Below are 23,763 nucleotides of genomic sequence, written 5' to 3' on the forward strand. Positions count from 1 at the left end.
GTAATAAGTAATAACCATCATGTTAAAATCCAAATGATCACAGATAGCACTTAAATGAGTTGACCTGTTTGGGAGCTTTTATTAATTGCAATCAGGATAATCATTAGAGTTTGCTAATAAAATTTTGGATTAAATTGCAAAAATTTCAGCCTTTAACTTTTGAAAAACAACTCTTACTTAATTAGATGTGAATGTTCAGTGTTCCCTCCTGTGTTAAGCTGAGAGATTTGGCTTTAACCCCACATATTTGTAGATTTCTTTCTGGTTTTTATAAAATAAATTAGAGGAACATTTAAACTCCTTCTAAGAAAGGGTGCTTGTTAGTTTCACCGCCACCTTTGGCTCCAGAACTGCTTCATACTACATGAATGTTTCAGTTCAGTGACTGCATGGAAAGGTCCCTCACCTACTTTTTAGCATTTCCTATTTTTAAGTTACTTATCTTCAATGGTTATAATCATATTTAGGCTAATCTGGCTTGTAGCTAGGAAAAAAAAAAAAACATGATGTGTGATTACACCTTATATGACAGGAACTGGGAATTATTTATTTTGTTAAAAAAAAAAGACTACCAAAGTTTAAACATGAAAACCAAGTATTATCATTGACAAAGAGGTCTCAATATAAAAAGAATAGATATTGAGTTTAATGTTCCATGCATTTACATCTGGAAGGCATTGATTGTCGTAACTATAAATGCCTATATCAGGAAGGCATTGGTTATCATAACTATATCGTAACTGCAACATTAAATCATATAAATCATATAATCTTCTACCTGAAAGAGACACACAATGCTTCCTTTCAAAATCAGTTACCAGAACTAATCACATGGCCCCACTCAGCTCCAAAGTAGATGGGGAAATGCATCTCTACTATATGCCTAAAAGGCAGAAAATAAGAAATTGTTGTTGGGCTGTATCAATAACTATCAGAAGAAATAAGTCAGAGTTTGAACCCAGTCTGGTTGTCTTTAATGCCCACAATCTTTCTTTCACATGCTCCTTGCCTGCTCACTATTGTCCCATATTTTCTTCTCTACAACAGGTGAAATTCTTGCAAGTCCATTTTTCTCTGTCCGCATGAGCTTTTTGTGCCTAGCTAAGAAAGAAGGTCCTACATATTCAACGGAACATTAGCAGAGAAAACATGATGGACTTGGGGTTGCTCTTTAGCCAATCATCAGGCTGTTCTGTGGAACTCTTTAAACTTTCTTAAGCACCTTAGCACTCTGGGAAAGTATTGCCATTTTGAGCCTCACAGGAACCTCCTATATTTTGTCCTATTTTTAAGGCTGAAAATATTTATGTTTTTGGGTGAGATGCACTAAAGGCAGTGTTGCCCTAGGAAAATTCAACCTCATGGATCCTGTTATTGCCAAAGGGAGTTACTGAAGAAGAGTCCCCACAGAGAAATACTCTAGGGGAATATCATTTGCAGAAAAGCCATTTTCCCGTCTTGTCAAGGAGGCAGTTTCAGCTCTCAGAAACAAGGGCATTCCCAAGCATATTTTTAATAATGTTGGCATTTGCGAAGCTCATACATTCTTAAACTAGGCACTTCTGTGACACTCTGTACCTAATGAGGCACACTGGGGTAAGCTAAGAGGGAAGCGGTAGTCCTTCTGCTGAACCTTCATTCATTTACATAAGACACAAAACATAAACATACATGCACATACATACACATGTGCACACTTACACACATACATACACCCTCGTATTTTCTTCTAGTGAAGCAAGGAAAGAGTCAGGCAGACTAATACTTTTGGGGTTGATTTTCATTTTTATTCTAAACATTTTTAGACCACAGACCTCCAGGTTTTCTCCAGAAGGACATCTATACACCCTGGTAATTCATCTGAACTTACTATTTCAGCCTCTTTCCTAAGTAATTGATTCTGTATGCTCACTGGCATTTGCTTAAAGAAAATCTGCGATTTGTGATTTGTGATATTTCCTGTGTCATCTCATTCTATCCATTAAAAAGTAGGAAGTTTCATTTTTGAAAAGTAGGGAGTTTGTGGAAGAGGTATAACATGCATGTGGTTATGCACACACATTTATGTATGTTTACAAATATACACACATATACAAAGTATTAACTCATTTAGTTAAAAAAACTTTCATCAGGATTGAATTTGGATGAAACCAGATTCCTTGGACCAGATATGCTAGTAGTCCCAAGACATTTAAATCATGCGTATGTAAATAACTATACAAACTTCCTTCATATATGCCAAGTTTCAGTTTGGAGCTCATCTATGTTATAAATATGGGCATATTGGATTTTGCTACCTTCATTAGAACAGTTTTACTCATTCAGTATTCATAGATGCTTCCCTAAAAGATCCCTCCTTGAGAATAATTTAGCCATGAATACTTTGTTATAATTAAATGCATATTTTCTAAAGTGATGATAGATTTGGACTTTGTGGACCAAATTTGAGAATGAATGATTATAATTTTTGTTAGACTCCACACTCTAGGATGGCAAGGTTCACGTCTGTGTTGTTTATTGCCATGTCTCCACTGCCTGGTGCAATACCTGGCACATAATAGAAACTCAATAAATATAAGTTGAGAAACACTTTTCAAGTAGGTTTGTTTAATAATCTTAATTAAATTCTATCAATCAGAACTATGCTATCATCTCATTACTTTTGCAAGAGAACAACCCTATTTTCATGCCATGGTAATTCAACCTGAAACATCATGGCATTCTCTTATATTGTATAAAAAAAAAAAAAACCAAAATCTCTCTCCTTTAAAAACCAAAGTACAATTAGTGTAGTTCTTAATACTCAGGATACTTGGATTTGGCCAGGTTGATATCAGGGAGAAAGAGAGGGTGCTCGCAAAAGAAAGAGGGAGGGACAAAGAGAAGGATTAATGATGTCCGTGTCTGAGACAAATAGTATAAAATGTACAACTAATCACCATAATTCTATAATTCTGTAGGTGGTCTACAAACTCTCAAACTGTAATATTTGTTGGTGTATTTTGATTATATAGACAGTATAATGACATAGTGCATATAAGGATAACAAGTACCATTCAAATATAAAACCTAAAAATAGAACAATAGATACAGGTGAACATGGACAGTCATTAGAAATGGTAGGGATATCAGCACATTTTTTTCTTGTACCATAATTAATGGGAGAGTTTATTGACATATTTGTTGTAGAAAATTAACTTCAGAGAAATATGTATATTTAACAAAGTTGTTTGAAGGAAGTGAGAAAAACAATAAGAGATTTAGACTTGAACTCACTCTTTCACCCAAGTCCATCATGATGAGAGGGAATGGATGGAGCCTAAAAGACTGATTCATTTTTCCAAAGCTATAGCTAACTAATTCAGAATACGCAGCTTCAAAAAAATCAAATTCCACTGCTGTAACGTCAGAAGAAGGCTAAAATGTAATTTTGAGACTTTCTCCCACTGTTTCATGTAAAAAAAGGTTTCACACTACTCATAATTTTAAAAACAGTTCTCATATATGGTCATTTATATTTTTAGTTAGCCATTAATTGTAAGCTTTATTGTTTTTAAGAAATTAAGAACAAGCTAAAAGATGTACTATTTATAATTAGAATTTGAGAATGATTTGTGATGACTTTACTTCTTGCCTCTATTTGTGTCCACCTTGACATCCTTTTGAGTTTGCTCTCTTCCCACTGAACTTTGTCTTTCCTCCTCAGCATTCCTCAGCTGAGACATGTTGAGATTTGACAATACGTATGAACAGCATTCCTTCCTGTGTGATTTTTCTCTCTTCTTCCTCAGTCTCTTCTGCCTGTTGATGCTGAAGATCCATTCTGTGAATCAGTGGATTTATTACAAGCCATGAACAAAATCCTCATGTTCATTAAAACTTAAGCTAATTGAATTCTTGTTCTACAACATGGGAATATAGCAAAATAACTCAAATTTGGCTAGCATTTTATAATCCATGTTTTGATGATAGTTTAAGAGGCTCCGTCCGTCCAAGTTTGGGTTAGAAAAAGAAGTGAAGTATGGAAACACTGTCAGAAGCCTTTTCTGTTTACAAAAAGATCCAGGGATACCATGAGTAATGCCAGAAATCTCATGTGACAGCCAGCTCTTATGGGATTTTTTTCAGCTCACCAAGTTCAGGAAATAGTTCCAGAAAGCTGATTGGAGTTCAAAGATTTTTTAAAAAAATTAACTGAAGTGAATAATTGTGTTCTCTGTCCATTGGCCAACACTGCTGCTCAGATCTGTGCTCTCCTGGGGCCGTACGTCTCCCCAGGGGCAGGTAATATTGGGCACTCGATAAATACTTTCTGATTTCAGTTGCCTGCTTAATGAGTGTTTTCTCCTGAATCTTCCAAAGTGAATCTCTTAGAGGTTTTGCATAGTTATTTATTTCCATGGGAAGTGAGGATATTACCTGGAGTTTCAGGACTGCAAGTGACTTCATAAGGACCTTCATTTCATTTCCTCTCTTCCAAGGATTGTTTTTCCTCCATTCCAGATAGGAGAGAATTTGTCCTCCATTAAACATCTTTCCAGAGGGAATTCCACAGCCGCCCATTAAAATGTTTAACAACTCTCCCTGCCTTTAAAGTCTTCTTATATCTAGTGTAAATCCCTTCTGTTGTTAGGTTTAATTGTCAAATCGGCCAGAATCCATGCTCTGTAATTAAACCTCTTTTTTCTGTTTTCTATACAGTCACATCTCTCAAGCTTTTACAGGTTTCTTTTCAAGTTAAAAAATCTTTTAGAAGTCCTTTATATCAGCTTTGTCTATATTCCATCTAACTGAAACCACTTCTGTCCTCTTTCGTAGGAGAAAATATGCTAATATTGAGACAGTACTGCTAAATCCATATATTTGAGGGGCTTTAACAAGCTCCATGGATTTCTCCATCAGGTTTTTCAACTCTTTCTTATTAACAGTTAATAAAATAGTTCATGGATGGTTTGGAAGAGGAATATGGCTTGTCTGAGATGGTATGACTTATAGTGTATACCTAAGGAAGAAAGACTTTGAAAGGAAAAGAAAATGATATAAAAGTGGGCTAAAAAATCCTCTTCCCATTTAGGGACAGAACTGCTTCTTCTCCCAGTGGATGTGTAATATATTATTTATGTAAGAGTGAGCATCATGTTTTTGGCTCACATTCCATTTGGAGCACATACAGTGTGACAGTTTCCTTGGCTTATTGTTGTATATATGGCTATCTATTTTTAATACATTGCTTTTGTCTTTTTTTCATGCTTGCTTACATCTGTTGTTATGAAAACTGACATAAAGTTTTTAAACATAAAAGAAGTGATGGTGAAAGAGATGGTAAGAGACAAACAACATTTCAAAGGAACGCAAGATGGAGAAACAGGAGCAAAGTCTCCATGGAGAGAACCAAAAGCAGCCTCTGCAGGATAAATAGGGGGGAGGCTCAGAACATATTTCTGTAGTCACAGAGGAAAAATGGTCATGAGGCTACAGAAAGCATTTCAAAGTGAGAAGGAGCATAGTACATTTTCCACCAAAGTGTTTAGACTTTTTAAGCTGCAGTTTTCAAACCTGTGAAATGGGTATAACACCCACCTTGAAAGGTTGTCAGGGTTCAATGAGTAGTGTACGTAAGGGATTCATCCTTGTGCTTGGTAAATAACTTAATATATAATACAGAATCAGGGGTTAACAAACTATAGCCTGAAGGTCGAATCCAGCCCACACCCTGGTTTTTAAATAAAGTTTTATTGGAACATAGCCAGGTGCATTCATTTATATATCATCTGTGACTCTTTATACTTCAATAACTGAGTTGAATAGTTTTGACAGTGACCATATGGCCAGCATGCCTAAACTATCTGACTCTTTACAGGAAAAGTTCACCAGTCCCTGGTATAAATAACTATTATGTCAACTCTTTAGTAATATACACTATTCTACAGACTTGAATGACTTTCCAATTCAATTTTCTGTCTGTTGTATCACAGTAATACCTGTTGAATATCATTATTTTGCCCAAGGTTCTAGTTTTCCATTTGTAACAACCCAAAGTTGTCCTGTTATCCTTGCTTTTCAATGTAACATTAAATGGTTAATTGGTTCATTTCGCCACCAGGTGGCCTCCTATGCTCTATTGTGCTTGTGGGACCCAAAGGAAAGCAGAAAATGGATCTAATGCACTTCTTTTTAACTTGGGCTGTGATTCTACTTTTATTGGCACTTCTCTGGTGGTTCAACTGCTCTGAAATCTCTCTGTATTTAGAGAAACATAAACATACGTTTCTCTATGTGGCCCCGAAACATAAATTCACATTGACCTTTTTAGAAGATGAATTCTAAATCAGAGTTAGAGTTAAAACAGTGAACAAAATAAAAATATATAACTGCATACTCACACATACATCAAAGTGATTTCTTAAAAAAAGAAGTTCGGCTATCACTATAAGAGATTAACCATGACTCTGTATTATTCTCATATGTGTACTGGCAAGATTAACTGATCCTGAAGCTTCCACAGGAAAGACCAAAGCCACTGCCACTCAGATCTCCATATACTAATTTCTCTTGAAGAGCATGCTCAGTGCCCCAGTTTTATTAAGTTATTTTATTTTTCTAGATTCTTATTTTGAGTTTTCTTTTATTTTATTTTTGAGCTTTGCTAAAGACCAGTGCTAGGCAGGATTACAAAGCTGTGCAATAAAGTACTAGAGAGGAGGCTGAATTCTCCTTGGGCAATGACTCTTATCCTTGCAGGTTTCATTTTCTTCATCTGTAAAGCCAGAAGGATGGACTGGGAGCCTCTAAGGTCCATTCCACCTTCAGTATTCTCTCATTAGTCAAAAATCAAAGAGTGTTCCAATTAGTAACTGATTTGACTATAAGCATTCTGACAAAACCAGAATTTTAGGAACTCAGTTTCAGAGGATAAGGAAACAAATTCATGGGTAAATATAATTTTTTGGAAAACTACCATAAAAAGTGTATAGTTTCTAAATGTAAAATTATCTTGGTTCATTTCACATGGTATTCATAAATGCATACTTTATGAGACTTCTAGACCCTTTTTTTTTTACATTTTACGTTTGTTCATTGGTAGATAACTATTCCGTTGGATTCTCAACAGTGTCTTGCGAAATCTGCCATGGAAGTTTAGCTCTCTCTTTGACGTCTTATTTTCTACACATTTTGATTTTCCTACCTTTTTCTTGGGGAAGAATGATCAAATCCTCAGATTTCTTTAGAGCAGAGAATAGATATATTCATTTATATTTCCATTGAAAATGGGTCATTTTATACGGTACAAACAACCTGTTCGTACCTGCTGCCTGAGTTGCTATATGCACATCACTGGTTGTATTTGAATTGTCACACTGGATGTGATGGCAAATACTGCCAAAGGCATTTAGCTGTCTCTGAGGAAAGGACCAGAATTGTCCCTCGGGCATTTTGGTAAAGAACAGGCTCATGTTTGAATTCACAGTTACCCAGAGAGACATTGTGACAGGCAATCTCTCTAATTCCGAATTCCCTACTGGGGCTACTTCTCTGGAAAGCTATCTGGTTAAAGACAGATTCATACTTGCTTGGGGAAAAATTGATTACAAGTTTTTTCCCACTTTGCAAACTGCACTAGTTAGTATCGAGCTCAACTAATAACTTATGAAAATTGCATTACTTTCTCTTTGCCTAAGCACAAACATTTCCTACTTCAATTCTCTTTTTCCTCATGTATTTTTAAATATATGTTCATATATCTCATGTTCTAATACATATTAAGAATGAATGGTCTAATACTTTCACCTTTACTTTAAAAGTAAGGAAAGTAAGGAAAAGTAAGGAAAAGTAAGAAAATGATGCTGTCTAGTCTATTAGGGATTACTACATGCTATGAAAAATAAAAATAAAAGGAAGACTATCCTTTTCCTTAAGTAATTTATAATCCATTTGGAAAAGCAAAACCAAAAAACATGAAGTTATAGCAAAGATAGCAAATATGTGTGGTACCAGCAAAATAAGTGCTAGTCTTCTTAGAAACATCTTCATAGAAGAAATGATATTTGAACTGGGCCTCTCTGGATAGAATTTAAATACGTGGAATGGATATAGGTGCATTGCAGAAAAAATGGGATATGGGGAAAGAAAACCTTCAGATGTAGGAGTTGGTTTGGTTTGACACCTGACTATGACTTTGCCAAAATCAGGAAGACACACTGGAGAAGAGTAGGAAACCAGCGGCACATCATAATTGCTCTCGTCCATGTGTTCAGTTAAGGCCAACAAAAGGCAAAAGAGATTTTTCTATTGAATATTGAATCCTAGATTCAATGTTTTCCTTAGTGAAGGGAAATTATATACATAAATATACAAACTAATAGCATAAAAGAGATGAGAAAAATTATGCCAAAGGTCATATTTTCTTAGCAGGAAACATTTGGATCAAGTTTGACAAAACACTTGTATGTAGTTCTTATTATGTAATAGAGTTGTTCTAAGATCTTTGAGTATATTAATGCATTCAAACCTCACAGCAATCTTATGAAAGAAGTATTAGCATTATCCCCAGGTGAGCAACTAAGGCACAGGAATTGCACAGCTAGTAAGCAGTACAAACAAATTTTAAAAATGGGCAATCTGATTCCAGGCATATATTTTACTTTTATTTATTTATTTGTTTTTGCCAAACTCCTTGGATCTCACTGATTCACAAATTGAAATGTTTGGTATGGGTCCTTTTCTATCATCATGTTTATAGAACCTAGTGATCAAATGGTTATGTGTATGTAGGTTTTGAGAAGTAATTTTACTAGGTGATACCAACATATTCCCTCCTCTTTCCATTGCTGGTAGAGAAAAATAATAACACTTTGTTGATGTATTTTCTAGAAGAAGGAAACTATATGTACATAGTTAATGTATATGTATCATCATAATAAATATGTATGTATATAATACATATTATATATAAATATTATTTATCTTTTCAGTGACTCCATTCCAATGTGACCTATTTTATTCTCTAATGTGAACAGTAGTTACAATACATTATTCCTAAGACAGATATAAAAACAAGTGGGAAATATGCAGTCTTGCCTTGCAAATGGGTGACAGGTGAGAATATCTTTTACAAACATACTAAAATCAAAGACTTTGTTTTAAAATGGTACATTTTACATATAGAACTAAAATTTCATACAAACAAGATTTATTTATTTCTTAAAATGTCTGTGATGGACAAGTGATGAGTATAATCATTGTCCCTGTTTTACAGATGGGATGACCAAGGGAATGTGAATAAAATTCCTCAATATAACAAGCCACCAATAAAGCAAAGGCAGATGTAACAGTCACAAAGGAAGTAATGCCCAGTCTAGGGGCTCCCTATTGATGTGCTTAGAGAAAATCCAGCAAAATCACAAGTGTACCTATTTCTTCTTGAAAAGTTATCTAGGGTTATAGCTGCCCTAAATGGCCACATTCTGGTACTCCTGTTTTTTTTTTTTTTTTTAATTATTTTTTTTATTTAGATCTCCCCTTGATGAATTTTTGAGGCCTTATGCAAATTTTTAAGTCATCATTATCATATTCTTTCATCTGATTGTTTCAGAGGAACCATTCACTGAAAACCTTCTTGCTAGCTGCAATGTTCCCTATTTTTATATGGTTTTTATGCTTTATTCTCTGTGGACTGTTAATGTTTCCTCTATCTGGTGAAACCTTTGTAACTTTCCCTATTTACTTATTACTCTCTCTCCATCCATCTGTGCATTTCTTTCATTTTGTTCTCTAAATCTTTACTCCTTTCTCTTTCTCACTTTTATCACTCTTGTGATTGGACACACACACACACACACACACACATACACACACACATTGTGTTTCTTTTTGATAGAGCTCTTCTAATAAACTTCCTTAAATGTTTATGGCAGACTCCCTCACATAGCTAGAAAAGTGCTGAAAAGCAAGTATCATAACCAAGGTTTGTTTGCTTTTTGTAGTCTTAGTTATGCTAATAAATTTTCGTCTGTACCCTAGATCTTCTTTAAATTATAAGCCATCATTCTTTTGAACAAGTATGACTATCATTGAGAGCCTGTCTGCTCTTTTAGCCTCAACTTGATGCTATTAAATATGTGTGGAGGTTTGGAAGATGAACTATACCAAGAATCTTCCATAGAAGCTGCAAGGGTGGAGTTGTTAAGTGTGTTTTGACCACTCCAAAATCACTTTGTGTGTGTGTGTGTGTGTGTGTGTGTGTGTATTTAATTTACTTATTTAAATTAAAGTCAGTGAACATACAATCTAGTATTGGTTTCAGGAGTAGAACCCAGTAATTCATCCCTTAGTGAAGACCCCACTAAAAAGGAGAACTACAGGCCAATATCCCTGATGAGCCTGGATCCAGTCACATTTTTGAATGGCATTCTTGACCTTATTTACTTTATACTTGACTATACTTATTTACTACTAGTTTCCTCACAACTCTGGACTGATATTTAAAGATGTGTTTTTAAGCATAACAGTATAGCTTAGCAAACTAAGCTGAAATTTGTTCTGAAAATTCCATTTCTGGATTTTAGGGATACCTTACTAACCTTGGGCAAGTCACTTAGCTTCTGTGTATCAATTTCTAATCTGTAAGACAGAGTGATATCACTGACTTTCCCCATAGGCTTGCCATAAGAGAACAAAAAAGAAAGCAATCTACTGAAATGACAGTCAAACTTTCTAATGCTGAAGCAACAAACAGTGCTTAAAGCTTAAAGCCTGAAATCTCTGGTTTATTTCCTTAAGATCTCTGTCTAGTAAATATGGACATGTACCACAAAGAAACCAATAAAAGAAGCCACAACAGAAAGGCTTTTAAGTCTATAGTAGACTGGTGTTGGAACTGGAAATTGAACCCAGCCTGTTGCCTCATGGTCAAATAGTATTGCCATGTGAAACCTGTGAATTCCCAAAAGGTGTCCTTAAGTATGAAAAGGTTTCTGTCACCTTCCTCTTTTCCTTGATACATTTTATAGAAGCTTTTCTTATGTTAACCATTCCTGGCATGGGAAACACAACTTTGTTCACAGTTTCTGTCTAAAAATTGAGAATAATACTTTGGTATTGGAAGTTCTTATCAAGTAAGTTTTTCACTCAGCATGATGTTCATTTTTTTTGTTTGTTTTGAGAAAGAGACAGACACAGTGTGAGCAGGGGAGGGGCAGTGAGAGAGGGAGAGAGAGAATCCCAAGCAGGCTCCGCACTGTTAGCACAGAGCCCAATGTGGGGCTCGAACTAATGAATTGTGAAATTCATTAGATGAAACCAAGAGTCTGAAACCAAGAGTCTGATGCTTAACCGACTGAGCCACCCAGGCGCCCCTAATTCAAAGATAAATGGAGGCAATCACATGCTACTCATTTGGATACTAATACTATATTTGACATATATACCAGCAGCTGATATAGGCTCCCTTAGCCTTTTTGGGGGGAGAAATTAAAATGAAAATATATTTTCCAACTTCCTTCCACATCTAACCCATAATGCTAAAAGTTACAGTGGATAAAGAGTGAACAGTGCATGATTGCTGACGTTACACACTCCATTATAGGAATTTATACTGTAATTCTGAAACTAAATTCATCCTCATCTGCTGTAAAGGTACCAGAGTACCCTCAAAAAGTGGCCTATGGCATCAAATATTTTACAGTTCAGGGATTTGGGTGGTCACCAAGAAAAACTCCATGGCATTTGGATCTATTAAGATTGTAGATGTAAAAAATCATAAATGCTTTAAAAAGAAAAAGTCTCGATGTGAATACATAAAGGTATGATGGCATTTCCATTGTGTTTTGGGAGCAGCAACTCTGGAAATGTTTTGATTGGCTTTGTCTTAAAACCTACAAACACGATGAGGAAATGTTCTCAGTGCTAGTGGCCATAGTCCCCAGGAAATGCCCATTTGCACTAACCTTGACAAGACAGTTTTTTATAATGACAATATGGAGGAAAGAGCTTTCAGTCTTCATTTGGGCCACTGATTCTCATGGACTTCCAAAGTCACTGTGTTCTGAAGCAATATCTTCTTGATAAACTACTGTGGATACAGTATTCTACCTCTCATTTTTCTTGTCAGCCTCAAAGAGAAAGCGAGGCATTCTCTTTGAAGAAGCATTATCAACAGCATTAACATGAGAAATATATAGTCTCTTCCTTATGAAATTAATTTGGCATTATTTTTGAGGTGTGCAACATCTTGGCAACTGCTTTGGTTTAAAACTCTGTGATTTGGGAAAAGCACGTTTCAGAATGTTTAATTCAGCGATACAAAAGGCACTAATGAAATATGCATGTATGAATTTTATATCATATTAGTTCCCTCTTTCTAGAAATCTGAATAAAAGCCAAACATCTGGATTACGTTTGAAAAGCCTGAATTTCCAATTTTCAGAGAGATTCAATCTATTTTGACATTGCACACTTAGCCTTAACATTTACAGTGTGCTATTAACATTACTTGCAATTGTAAAAAAAAAAAAAAAGTCCAGATTTAAACAAACTTGGTGCCTCCTAATGCTAAAAATATATCTATCTTTGAAATGGCTGCCACTGCATAACCGTATACATCCATGTTTTAGACTTCATCAGCATTTCTATTATAAATACTTGCAATGAACAGGCCTATAATTCAGCTATAGAGATATGGGGGTAAGCTTTGATATAGAAATTCGCCTATGGTTGTATATTAAAACAACAGACAGCATTTCATGCGTCACTTCATTTGAGAAACTATTCATTGACTCTATGTTTTCCGAAGATCTCAAATATTCAAGGTACTCCGTGATTGGCCAAAATATAGTCCTCATCCTTTGAGAGTTTATTCTTTGAATATAAGACAAATAATAAGATTGCTGTTTTTTTAAAAATAGATCTGTGAGTATATTTTGGCAGCTAGATTAAAGGCAAGTACATATTTATGGTCCTAATTCAGGGAAGTAAGTATGGATATTAGTGCTTTATCTCATTTGATTATCATAGTTTATTTAAGACATAGGTGGTCAGCCAAGCTTTAAGTGTTAAGGTAAGGAGTTCTGTGTCTACACAAGAGAGTGAAGAAGACAGAAGGTGACCTTGTGTTTGAAGTTTGCATAATAGTAAGTCTTCAGCGGACTGTACTTTACTACATTCAAGTTTTGACTGGATGTCTAGCATATAGTAGTAGGTAAACCTCATTTTTCTGTTACATGGGGAAAACAGCCTTAAGTCAGAGATGTCCCTTTTCTCATCTTATTTTGCTTTATTAAAAAACCCATTAAATTATACAGTAGTACCCAACTAAGCAAAAATAAATGTATTTCAAGGCATTTGTTTAGGTTGGGAGATGGAAAGCAAAGAAATAATACTTTTACGTTGGAAACTTTTTAAAAGGAGAAAACTGAGTTTTGTTACATTAATTGCTGATCCTCGTGTTTTTTTTTTTTCCTTCCTACATTGCGTACTCTAACAGATATTACATAATTGCATAACTATTCTTACTATGTGCTGACATGACATTACGACAGCCCTGATATGGTGCATCATAATGAAACCGTAATTAGAACAGTCATGATGTATTATGGCAATGATCCACATCGTCACTGAAGTGCATTGGAATGCACAGAAAACCCATTGAGATGTGCAGATTTTCAACATAATATAGCACAACCATGAAGTTTCATAGCATGGAGGAGAAATTGCCATTATGCCCACACTGCTGGCAGCAAGGGTATATAACACGTTTCTTCAGTCTGTTAGAGAAAGCTCTGTATTGATGGAAGAAAATTTTTTAGAATGATATTTGTGAAGTTTTTGTCTTAAAAAAAAACTGCTGGAAAGACCTTGTTGAAATATGGACTTAACTGCATATATTCTAGAGAAGTTTCCTATAAAATATTTACATTTCATTTAATACCTCAAATTCAATGATTGAAATATTTTTCCTAAAGTAGGACAGATTGAAGATGAGCATTTGAGCATTTTCATTTAGTCTAATTTTTTCTTCTCATTTTCAGTGTCCTATCTTGAGCTTAGATTGTATAGCTTACATTTTATGTGGTTGTAGCTTTGCTCCCTTATTGTTCTCCTAAGTTTTCCTACATGACAATCTTATATGTGAATCTTGTTCAGTAAGTGATAACTTCTTAACTTGGTGTATTTTGGTCTTGGCATTCTTTCTATACATAATAATATGATTGTTATGGCTGATTTGGCAGATGTGAGCCCAAAGAAACTCAGCTTTTTAAAACAGAGAATTTTCAACTTTATTTTCTAGGCCAGTCCTCATTTAATGCCATATTATCTCATAAAATTTCCCAACCAGATAAACTGTTGGTCTCTGTCTGACTACCCATGTTAAGTGGAAACTCAGTCGCCCAAGCTTCATTCCTACTTACTCTTTAGCTTCTGACCTCATTCCTGATCTCTGAGATCAGATGAAAGAAATTAATATTTTCTATTGAAAGCCCTCTAAATTTTCCAAGTCTGTTAACATGTCCTTCCCTCTCTTCTGTCATCTTCAACTCTTCTTTACTCCTTGGCTGAATAGCTTCCTCTCCTTCAACAGCTTGCTCCTTGGAGAAGTGTTGAATATTCTCCCTTCCTTGAATGCTCTCCTTTGGACATTTTATACATTGTCTAAGTCCCTCTTGGAAATGGAACCTAACCAGAATCAGGATTACAGGTTTGGGCTTAGTAAATCACAGTCAAGCTGATCTGTTACTTTTCTTATTTATAACCCTGTGATTGTCTCAGTCCAGCTCCAAATCATATTTCCATTTTTTATATTTACCTTCCACTATCTGTTGACTCACTGAACCTAATGGCAATTGAAGCCCGCTAACTTCTATTGTGTATGCAGTTTTTGTATTTTTATTTATTTTATCAGGGTAAGATTATGAACTCAGGCCTGACATTGATCTTATCTCCAGTTAGATTTAATCTACTATGCCAGCATGTTGTTTTGCTTTTAGAGTACAACCATCATAAATAGAGAATGTGAAGAAGTTACCTACACATTCAGATCCAACTCAAAGATATAGTTACGACTGTAGGTGTTAAAAAGTTTTAATTCATCATATAAAAATTCACATAAGGAGATTTCACATAAAAATATCTTTCTATCTGCTCTCAAATACATATATCTGCCCATACGGAAGCCATATTGAAACCATATTTCCATATATGAACAATTGGCAGAGCTGACTAGTGGTTGCCCCTCTTAGAGGAAACTTGTGTTCTCCTAACCCCCACAATCCACACTACTTCTTCCTATTGCCCCTTCACCGGAATCAAATGTTAGTCATCATCACATTTTTGCATTGTTTTTCTTTTAGTAGAGAAAATAGTTCTCTTTTTCCAAGACACTAGCAGTAGTTAGAATATGAGAGAAAATGGGGCACCTGGGTGGCTTAATCGGTTAAGCAAGCGTCCGACTTTCGCTTAGGTCATGATCTCGCGGTTCGTGGGTTCGAGCCCCGCGTCGGGCTCTGTGCTGACTGCCGCTCAGAGCCTGGAGCCTGTTTCAGAGTCTGTGACTCCCTCTCTCTCTGACCCTTCCCTGCTCACGCTGTCTCTCTCTCTCTCTCTCTCTCTCCTAGAAAAAAAAAAATTAAAAAAAAATATGAAAGAAAATGACTGAGCTCAGCTCAACTTCTTCACTTTATATTAGTTTCCAGTTAGTAGGCTACTGGAGCTGGCCAGTACTGGCTCAGGAGAGCTATTTGTTAAATACTCAGGAACTTTGCCAGCAGTAGCCACTTTTTGTAGTTTGGAATCTGCCATGGTGCAAATATGCACACCAGGGAAATCAGCGAACACCGTAAATTGGGGTTTCCCCCACATCCTCAGAGAGCTCTCTATACCAGTATACCAGTACCAGTAGGTATTTGAATTTCTGATCTCTGAACTAATATATTTGTTATTCTTTATTGATCATTGAGATTAGTGTAATTGGGCAATCAAATCAACATTCCATACACATATTTTACTCATATGTGTCATTAATAAAAATATTGAATAAGATGACCCAAAAAGAGCCCTGTGGTATAACATATCTATTAAACAGTGATCTTTACATATGGTTGTTCAACAGGTTCTCAGAAAAACTCCTTGTACTTCTGTGCTTCTAAATGATTGCATCCTTCTGCTCCCTTTATGTTTATGAAAATCTAATAGAGGCACATACACCTGATACAGGAATTCACATCCTTGCTGTAGGGATTTAAGTCATTAGATTTTGGGTGTATGTTCTTAGCAATCTAATTATGTTTAAAATCTGGTTAGTAGAGTAGTAAATAACTGGTATTGCTACAAAATTGCATTGAGAAGGTAATAGGATTGAATTTCTACACAAGTTGACAGTCAATTAAAATTTCCATATATCCAATGAGTTAGCCAGTTCTTGGCTGGGAAGCTAGAACAAATGCCTTCCTCCTAAGCTGATCACTTCAAAACAGGCAAAATTTATAATACAGTCAAATCAAGACTCAATGCATCAACTAAAATGTGAGTTTGCCTTATCAAATAGAGATCAAAAACAAGAGGTAGACTAGAGAGCATCCACGATACTTCTTACTTAAATTCCTCTATTTTTATTGTCACTGGAGGAAAAATAACACATTAAAACCTCCTTACTGAATTACTGTCCTAAACGAATAGATCCATGGGGCTTGTTCAGCTAAAAACCACAACAGACTTTGTAATGCAGTGATGTAATCTTGGCTTTGTGTCATTTATATTCAACCTAAAAAAAACAATTTTCCTGAATAGACAGGCTGACAACAATATTGTTCAGTGTGGGTTTTTATTTGGATTCTTTCCAAATGGTTCACATGCCTTCACAGTAACACATCATGCTTGCTTACGTTTTTTGCCTGAATTCCAAAGTTTGCCCCTTTTACTAGCTTTCTATTTTTCTTTTAAGGTCTCAGTTATGTTTGTAAAACTAACCAGCTCCACCACAAAATTAGGATGTATCTTGCAGAGTGCATTCATTTTACTTTTTGCATATTTTTCCTGAGGTCATGTCAAGGTTAGTTTGAATTCCATCCTACATTAAGACTTCTTTCACAGCTATTTAGCTCGGCAGCCTACTCCCCGCTGGGGTCTGCCCCTTGGGCACGTCAAAGCTTCAGACCTGACAAATCACACACAGATGAAGCTGTACAGTTTTTTAAACAGTTTCATCAGTAACTTTTCTTTATCTTTATCACTATCCTCCTTCATATTGAGATTTTTTCCCCTCTGAATTACCATTTAAGGAATCTTAAATTCTATTCAAAACAGTTTGTTTTCCATCGGCATTGCAAACTGGCAATATCATTTATTTTCTAGTAAATCATACTAATAGCCTCCTAGTCACCAAGACTACAGACCAAAAGATCTATAGACTGTTTCTGACTAGTATAACTGTAATTCCATTGTTAAAATCTATTTGTAGCAGGAAGCTTAGTGTTAGATAGGTGCTACATTTACCAGAATCAGAAAAAAAAAAAAGCCAACCATAAAAACATGTGGAGTTTATGACGTATTACAGGTTGAGCCTGGAAATGTTTCTCAAATGGTTAGCAATGTGCTCTTATCAGTATTTTAGCAAATTGTGAAACTAATGGTGCAACTCAATTTCCTGTTTAATTGACAAAGTTAAAATGCTTGGTTGCTAATGAGTGTATTAGCAAACAATGTCCCCTCTACAGGCTTAAGTAGATCAGGATTTTTTTAAAGCAGCTTACAATCCTTATTTTTATATAACGAAAAAAATTGGCTGCCACAAAATTGCTAGATCAACTGAAGGAATGGTGTAATTATTGCTGTATAGTCACTTTGGCAATGTCAAATGGCCAGATTACAGTTTTCTAGTTCTCACACTAGAAAATAGTTATTTTCTTTTACAAACCATAGGCTTTTCATTACATTTTCATTCAGGACAAACAATACCTGAAAATCTTAACTGCAGACTAAGCAGAAAACTTAGAAGTGTGAAGAAAAAATAATATCTGAATGATTCTCTTCTCCTCAGTCCTCTTTTACAGTTAGCTCAGTATAAAAGTACCCAGCGAAGGGGTCTATAAAGGTTGCTTGATTGAAACTAATTAAAGACAGGTCTAAATAGAAAAAGAAAAGAAAAGGGGATCAAAGGAATTACATTAGGTGTCAGGACATTGTTTGGAGACATTTTATTTAGATTTTTGTAATTCTATTCCAGAAAAAAGCTAAATTCTAAAAATGCCCATTTTTGCCCTAATTCCATATTTGCGTTATTTTTGCAATAAGATACATGTCAACAGGCAAACATCTTGAAGAAATCATTTCGGCATTGGCGCATTAACACATTATGGTGAAAAGAGAGGCTTGTGCTTTTCACGCAGCGCATTTCAGTCTTCAATTAATGTGAAAGCACTACAATGCCTATGCAACTTCTCTTGCCTAGTGGTGCACCATTTATCATTGCAGTTTTACATTGACCTTGACACCCACTTCATTAGAATAAAGATTGTCTACCATTTAGGTTACATTGTTCCTCTGCACAGAGACCCCATGCAAATTTCTGTTCAGATAGAAGAGCTGCGAGGCTGTCAGAGGTCATCTGCATTAAATGATTGCAGCTATTTTCCAACTGCTTCTTTTCATTCTACTCAATTCAGGCTAGGAGGATCAATCAAGTCCTCTGCCTGAAACAGTGGGACTGCTGGGAATATAACTGTTTTTGGTAGTAGTGGATATGCCCTAAACAGTATTAAATATTTAATATAAACTCATTAAAGGCCATGCAAAGGCTTCAGAAAGATATCAGATTTATAGAGAAATGTAAGGGGCTAGAGAACCTTTAAAAGATAAATAGAAGAAGAATAATCAATTTTATAATTTTAGAGAGTAAGATTACAATAGTTCTTAAACTTAGTAAATCTTTTCTATGGAGACTTTTTTCTCACCCTTGACATGGGCAGGGAAGGGAGGAGACAGGCAGGCTCAGTGCACTTATGCAGTGTTTTACATGAAATCAGAATGAAAAGTTTTCAATTCTTGTTATTTTTACTTTTGTTCTATAACAATGAATGCCATTCTGGGTAATTATTTTTAAAGGCTTAGGTATTTGTTATGTAAAAGAAATGATTGGAGAAATAAGTTGCCAGGTTTTCCTACTTAAGTTTTCTGAGTGATATAATTGGAATTAAATTATTAATGGGAGATACTTTAAAAAAGATTGTTTTATGATCTTCTATTAGGGAATTTGCAATTCATTTTAATATTTGTAGTTTGATTTATATTAAAGATAATGCAATCTATGTCCAATTAACAATACATGGACAATGTAATGTGATTTCCAGATCATGCAAATGGAATAAGCTAGAAGAGGGGGTAAAACTCAATTCTTAACCTCAGATGTAATTTGCTGTGCGAGTTCTGGCAATTTTAAATGACATTGCACTTTTTAATTTTTCCAAAGGCTCAGCAGCAAATTTATCCCAATCAAGAAAGTCTATTATTAATTTACAAGGACAATTGTAGGAGTCTTTATAATTTCTCTGTGCAATTATTCGCCATAAATTGCTAATGGTAAAACACAAAGAGTTCGCAAGAAATAACGACTATTATTTGTCTTGGGCTCAAGTCGCCTTCTTCAGTCTTGAACATCTTCCCAAAGTGATGGTGGTACTGGCTCCATGTGAAATATCACATGCGTCATGAGATGCTGGAAACTGGTGTTCTGGAAAAGGGGGCAACACCAGAGCCGCTGCAAAGACGGCACTGGCCTCTAGCAGATTCCTGCACGCGGGGGCATGTACAGCTGAGCTGTGGACCCTGGACTTTCATATAAAAAGACTCTTTGTTCACCACTGAATGGCATTAGGCATGGACTTGCTGAGGGGCCACCATGAAGCCTCGCATGAGGAGGGCAAACACTAGCCAGAAAACACAATACGGGAGTCATAGACAGACATATCTCTGGATTTTTGTGCAAAAATGCATAGTTTCCACATATCGTTTTGCCAGTACTTTGGTGTTTTGGTGTGTTCCTAGCATATGCTTTCTTGTTACTAGACTAAAATACATTTCTCCCCCTTCACTGTGTTTTCTCTATCTGTTGTGTGTTTACAAGAAAGGAGATTATGCTGGATATACAGGTGTTTGTGGTATTACTTTGCACTGGGAAAGATACTCAAATTTGTTATTCTAATGACTAGATCATTTTCCTTGCTTTAACTCTTCCTAATATAAAGTCACATAAAGCCCAGTTAAAATATGGTACAGGATGTAAATACTCAAACCCTGAAGACACAGAATCAGACAGCCCGATTCTAATAATCAAGAAAATTCTTTGGTTTAATTCTTGTGTTTCTTGTAGCCAAAACTTCACTCTCTGCTCAGCAATGTCTGGTCTCTTTTCAGCATAACCAACAGAAGCACCATACAAAAGTCTTACAATGGATGTCTTAATCTCTCTGTGTGCTTTTAGAGCATTATTTTGAATTCCATCATGCTGCCTTTTTTCTTTCCTCTTCTGAAGTTTTATTACAACAGCAGAATTCCCAGGGAGCTTTGGGGGCAAGGTTCACATAATATAGCCCTGAAGTTTTGCTTAGGTGGAATCCATCCCCCAATCCTGGCCATCTTTTGATGATCTTTCTATTTCAAAAAGATTCACTGGGTAGAATCTTAAAGCATTAGCTATATGTAGTTTATTTTCTGTTTTTTTTTTTTTTTTTTTTTTTTTTATTTATTTTTTTTTTTTTTTTTTCAACCCTTTCATGATGCTTTCTTTCTCTGACCTCACCGTGACAAGGCATCTTGTTCTTTAACACTGAGGGAGGCAGAAAAATGCTGGAGTTTTCTCAATGTGTGCCTTCTATACCAGTTTCAAAATGGCTTATTCTTCTGGTTTCCATGGTGACAATTAACACTGTTTCAAGGCATTGTTCCAGTCTCCATTTGGGCAGAATTTTTGGTGTGATTTTTAACAACAACAAAAAAAAAGATTTTAGGAGGGAAAAGAACCTTTAGCATAACTGTCAAAAAAGTTATCTCAATCAAGTCTTTGTGCATTTCTAATTATATTTACTTCAGAAATCCCTGTTTTTACTGGCTTTGTTTTATAATTCAATGTTGTTAGCATTTGTGCTTTTAAAAAGGATGGGCCGAATGAGAATTTCTAAAAACTTCTTTAATTTTTAGTGACAACAGCAAGCTAGCATTGGTGGTGATTTGTAACTCTGTTTTTAAAGTTTTCTTTATATACCTTCTGTATACCTAGGAGTGGCATTTAGGATAGGAGTGGCCTGTGATTTTAATTTAGATCATTCACATATCTATTAGGAGGCTTCATTAGTCAAAATTGAATTGGCCAAGCAAATACACTTAATAATGTAAATATGCCCTTTCAATAGAGTATATTTTATTTTTGACTAGACAGAGAGGCCCACAGCAGGTGCTGTGGGGAAATTAAATACTGAATGCTTATTTACCTTAGCACTCAAGAAAAGCCATCTGACTTTAACTTCGTTAATCTCATTTTTGGCTATTGAAGAGTAGTCTCTATCATAATATCCCAGACTATAGGACACAATGGGGCAGCCTCTGCTCACTTACTGCTGTGGGTGAAATGAATATGAAGATTAAACTATCTTCACACCACAGGATAAAGTAGCCCTAGTTGATAGGACGACTGATAGAGCAGACCATTGGTTCTCTGTCTAATGTTTCTGAAAAGATGTTGGAGAGAGAAGAGCAAAATGTCTTCAGCATCAACAGAAACAACGCTTTGCATTATTATATATGTGTACAGCTTGCAGTCTGAAATCGTATCACATTCAACCTTCAGAGTGCCTCAAAAATTAAAATAAATATGTTTGCCTTAAATTAGTTGATATTCTAGTACCTTTCAGGCACACACCAACACACTTAACAATTGGCTGGATTTTCTTAGCTTTTATAGTTTGAAAGCATTGTCCATCAATCACATCTTTAATCAAGCTTTTTATACAGTAGGTTCCATGGGGACAAGACAAGGGAGCTTACATAAAGACAGGGTTTTTTTTTTAGTGTAATAACCTTTTATTAGCGGTTGCCGTGACTACTTGCACCACATTTCATAGAGAAAATTATTTTATTATGTCTAAAATTAAATTAATTGCTTTTTATATTTTTATTATTCCAAGACTATCATTTTTATGGGCTGAATCTAAACTGTTCTCTTTCTTGACTGATCCTCTATGTGGGAGCCATTAAAAGTTGGGGCAAAGAGAGGGGATGAGCTTGTCACAAGTGACAGTGATAACTGGTTGAGGCTGCTCCCAGGTGGCACAGCCGGAGGACTCCCTCTGTCAGTGCACTTGGCTTAAGCAAAAGATTTTAATAGGATTCTCTGCCTGCCTGAAATGCTGGTTCCCCCAATATTATGTCAAAGAAGTCTTACCAAATTAATTATGTAAATCTTTGTCGACAGCATCATCTTTAGATGGGAATCTGATAAAGCAGATTGCCCTCTCCTCAATCATCGCTCTGATAAATAAAACACTATCTAGGTTTCTGGAATACTTGTTGAGTGTTTTGTCCAGAAAGCTTGAGTAGCCAGTGTATTTTTTAAGTATTGGAGTAACATGACCCTGGTAATTGCTTGCCATTAGAAAATGCAATCAGAATCTCCCACCTATCAGAGGTCACATTCTGGAAGAGTTCTCAAACAACTCTTGATTTTTTTTGTTATGCATATTCATGTAATTTTGGATACTTTGACACCCTGATCAACATTCATTAATACTATGAAATGCTTTAAATCACCTCATTTAAAACATTTTGTTCTGTGATCCACAAATGACTAACATTTGGAGAAGTTTACATAATACAAATGATGTGCATGTTTAGCGTAAATGAAAGATTAAAATAAGAAACTAAAAGTATGCAAACATATGCATGTAAATGCTGAGGATCTATTACCCAAAACAAGGATTTCACACCTTCTTTTCCTTTAAGCTGCTTCCAATTGTATTTTCATTTGGGATCTTACACAGTATCATGTTTTCAAAGTAAATAACGTGCTTGGGCATGTTTTGAACTTGCTGATTTGATGCTTTGCCCAGACAGAAGCTTTTCTTATCAGATCTGTTAAGGTGCTCTGCTTAGCTCAGCTCAGTTAGAGCAATGGAGCAATACTACCAAAGACCTCAGTGCCCCCAACTTTTGTGGCTCGAAGAAAAAAAATTGGGGATTGTCATTATATTTTGTAAATGTGCTAAAGTTGTAAAATATGTGTAGTATTTTAACCAGAATCTAGTTTTCTACTCAGAGGTGTTTTGTGTACAGTACCTTTTAAAAGTACAGCCATAGTCATTTATAGCTATTCATAATACAAGACTTTCTAACTATGAAGTTATCCAAATAGAGTTATTTGAAGAGAATCACTATAGTAACTGCCATATTAAATGGCACTTAAATTATCTCTAGCAAAACATCTTTTAGCAGAGACTCACTTGGCAGTTTGTTATAATACAATGTAGATTGGGGGAGAGGAACTGTAATCAGTTGCGATGTTTGGGGACATTTTATGGTAATCAATAAAGAAGCATAGATTTGTAGCCATTCCAAAGCTCTGGTTTGCTTTTTTTCTCTATGTAGATACTCTTTCAAGACCACGCAGTTTTTAAGTAAAAGAAAGATGGGGGAAAAAGGGTTAAATGAGAACTCAGGAGACTTACAGAATAAGGAGGAAGTTTACACCATCTTTAAGGATCATCTAATTGTAACCAGAAGTCCTTT

General features: G+C 35.4%; 1 protein-coding gene across 1 annotated transcript in view; it reads left to right on the forward strand.

The window, feature by feature from the left end:
- The window catches only part of LOC120223583 (A-kinase anchor protein 6-like), a 249,733-nt gene that overhangs the window by 133,546 nt on the left and 92,424 nt on the right, over positions 1-23,763 (forward strand). The window lies entirely within an intron of this gene.

The sequence above is a fragment of the Hyaena hyaena genome, unplaced genomic scaffold (genome assembly GCF_003009895.1).
Source record: "Hyaena hyaena isolate Hyena2069 unplaced genomic scaffold, ASM300989v1 scaffold_1012, whole genome shotgun sequence".
Classification (NCBI taxonomy): domain Eukaryota; kingdom Metazoa; phylum Chordata; class Mammalia; order Carnivora; family Hyaenidae; genus Hyaena; species Hyaena hyaena.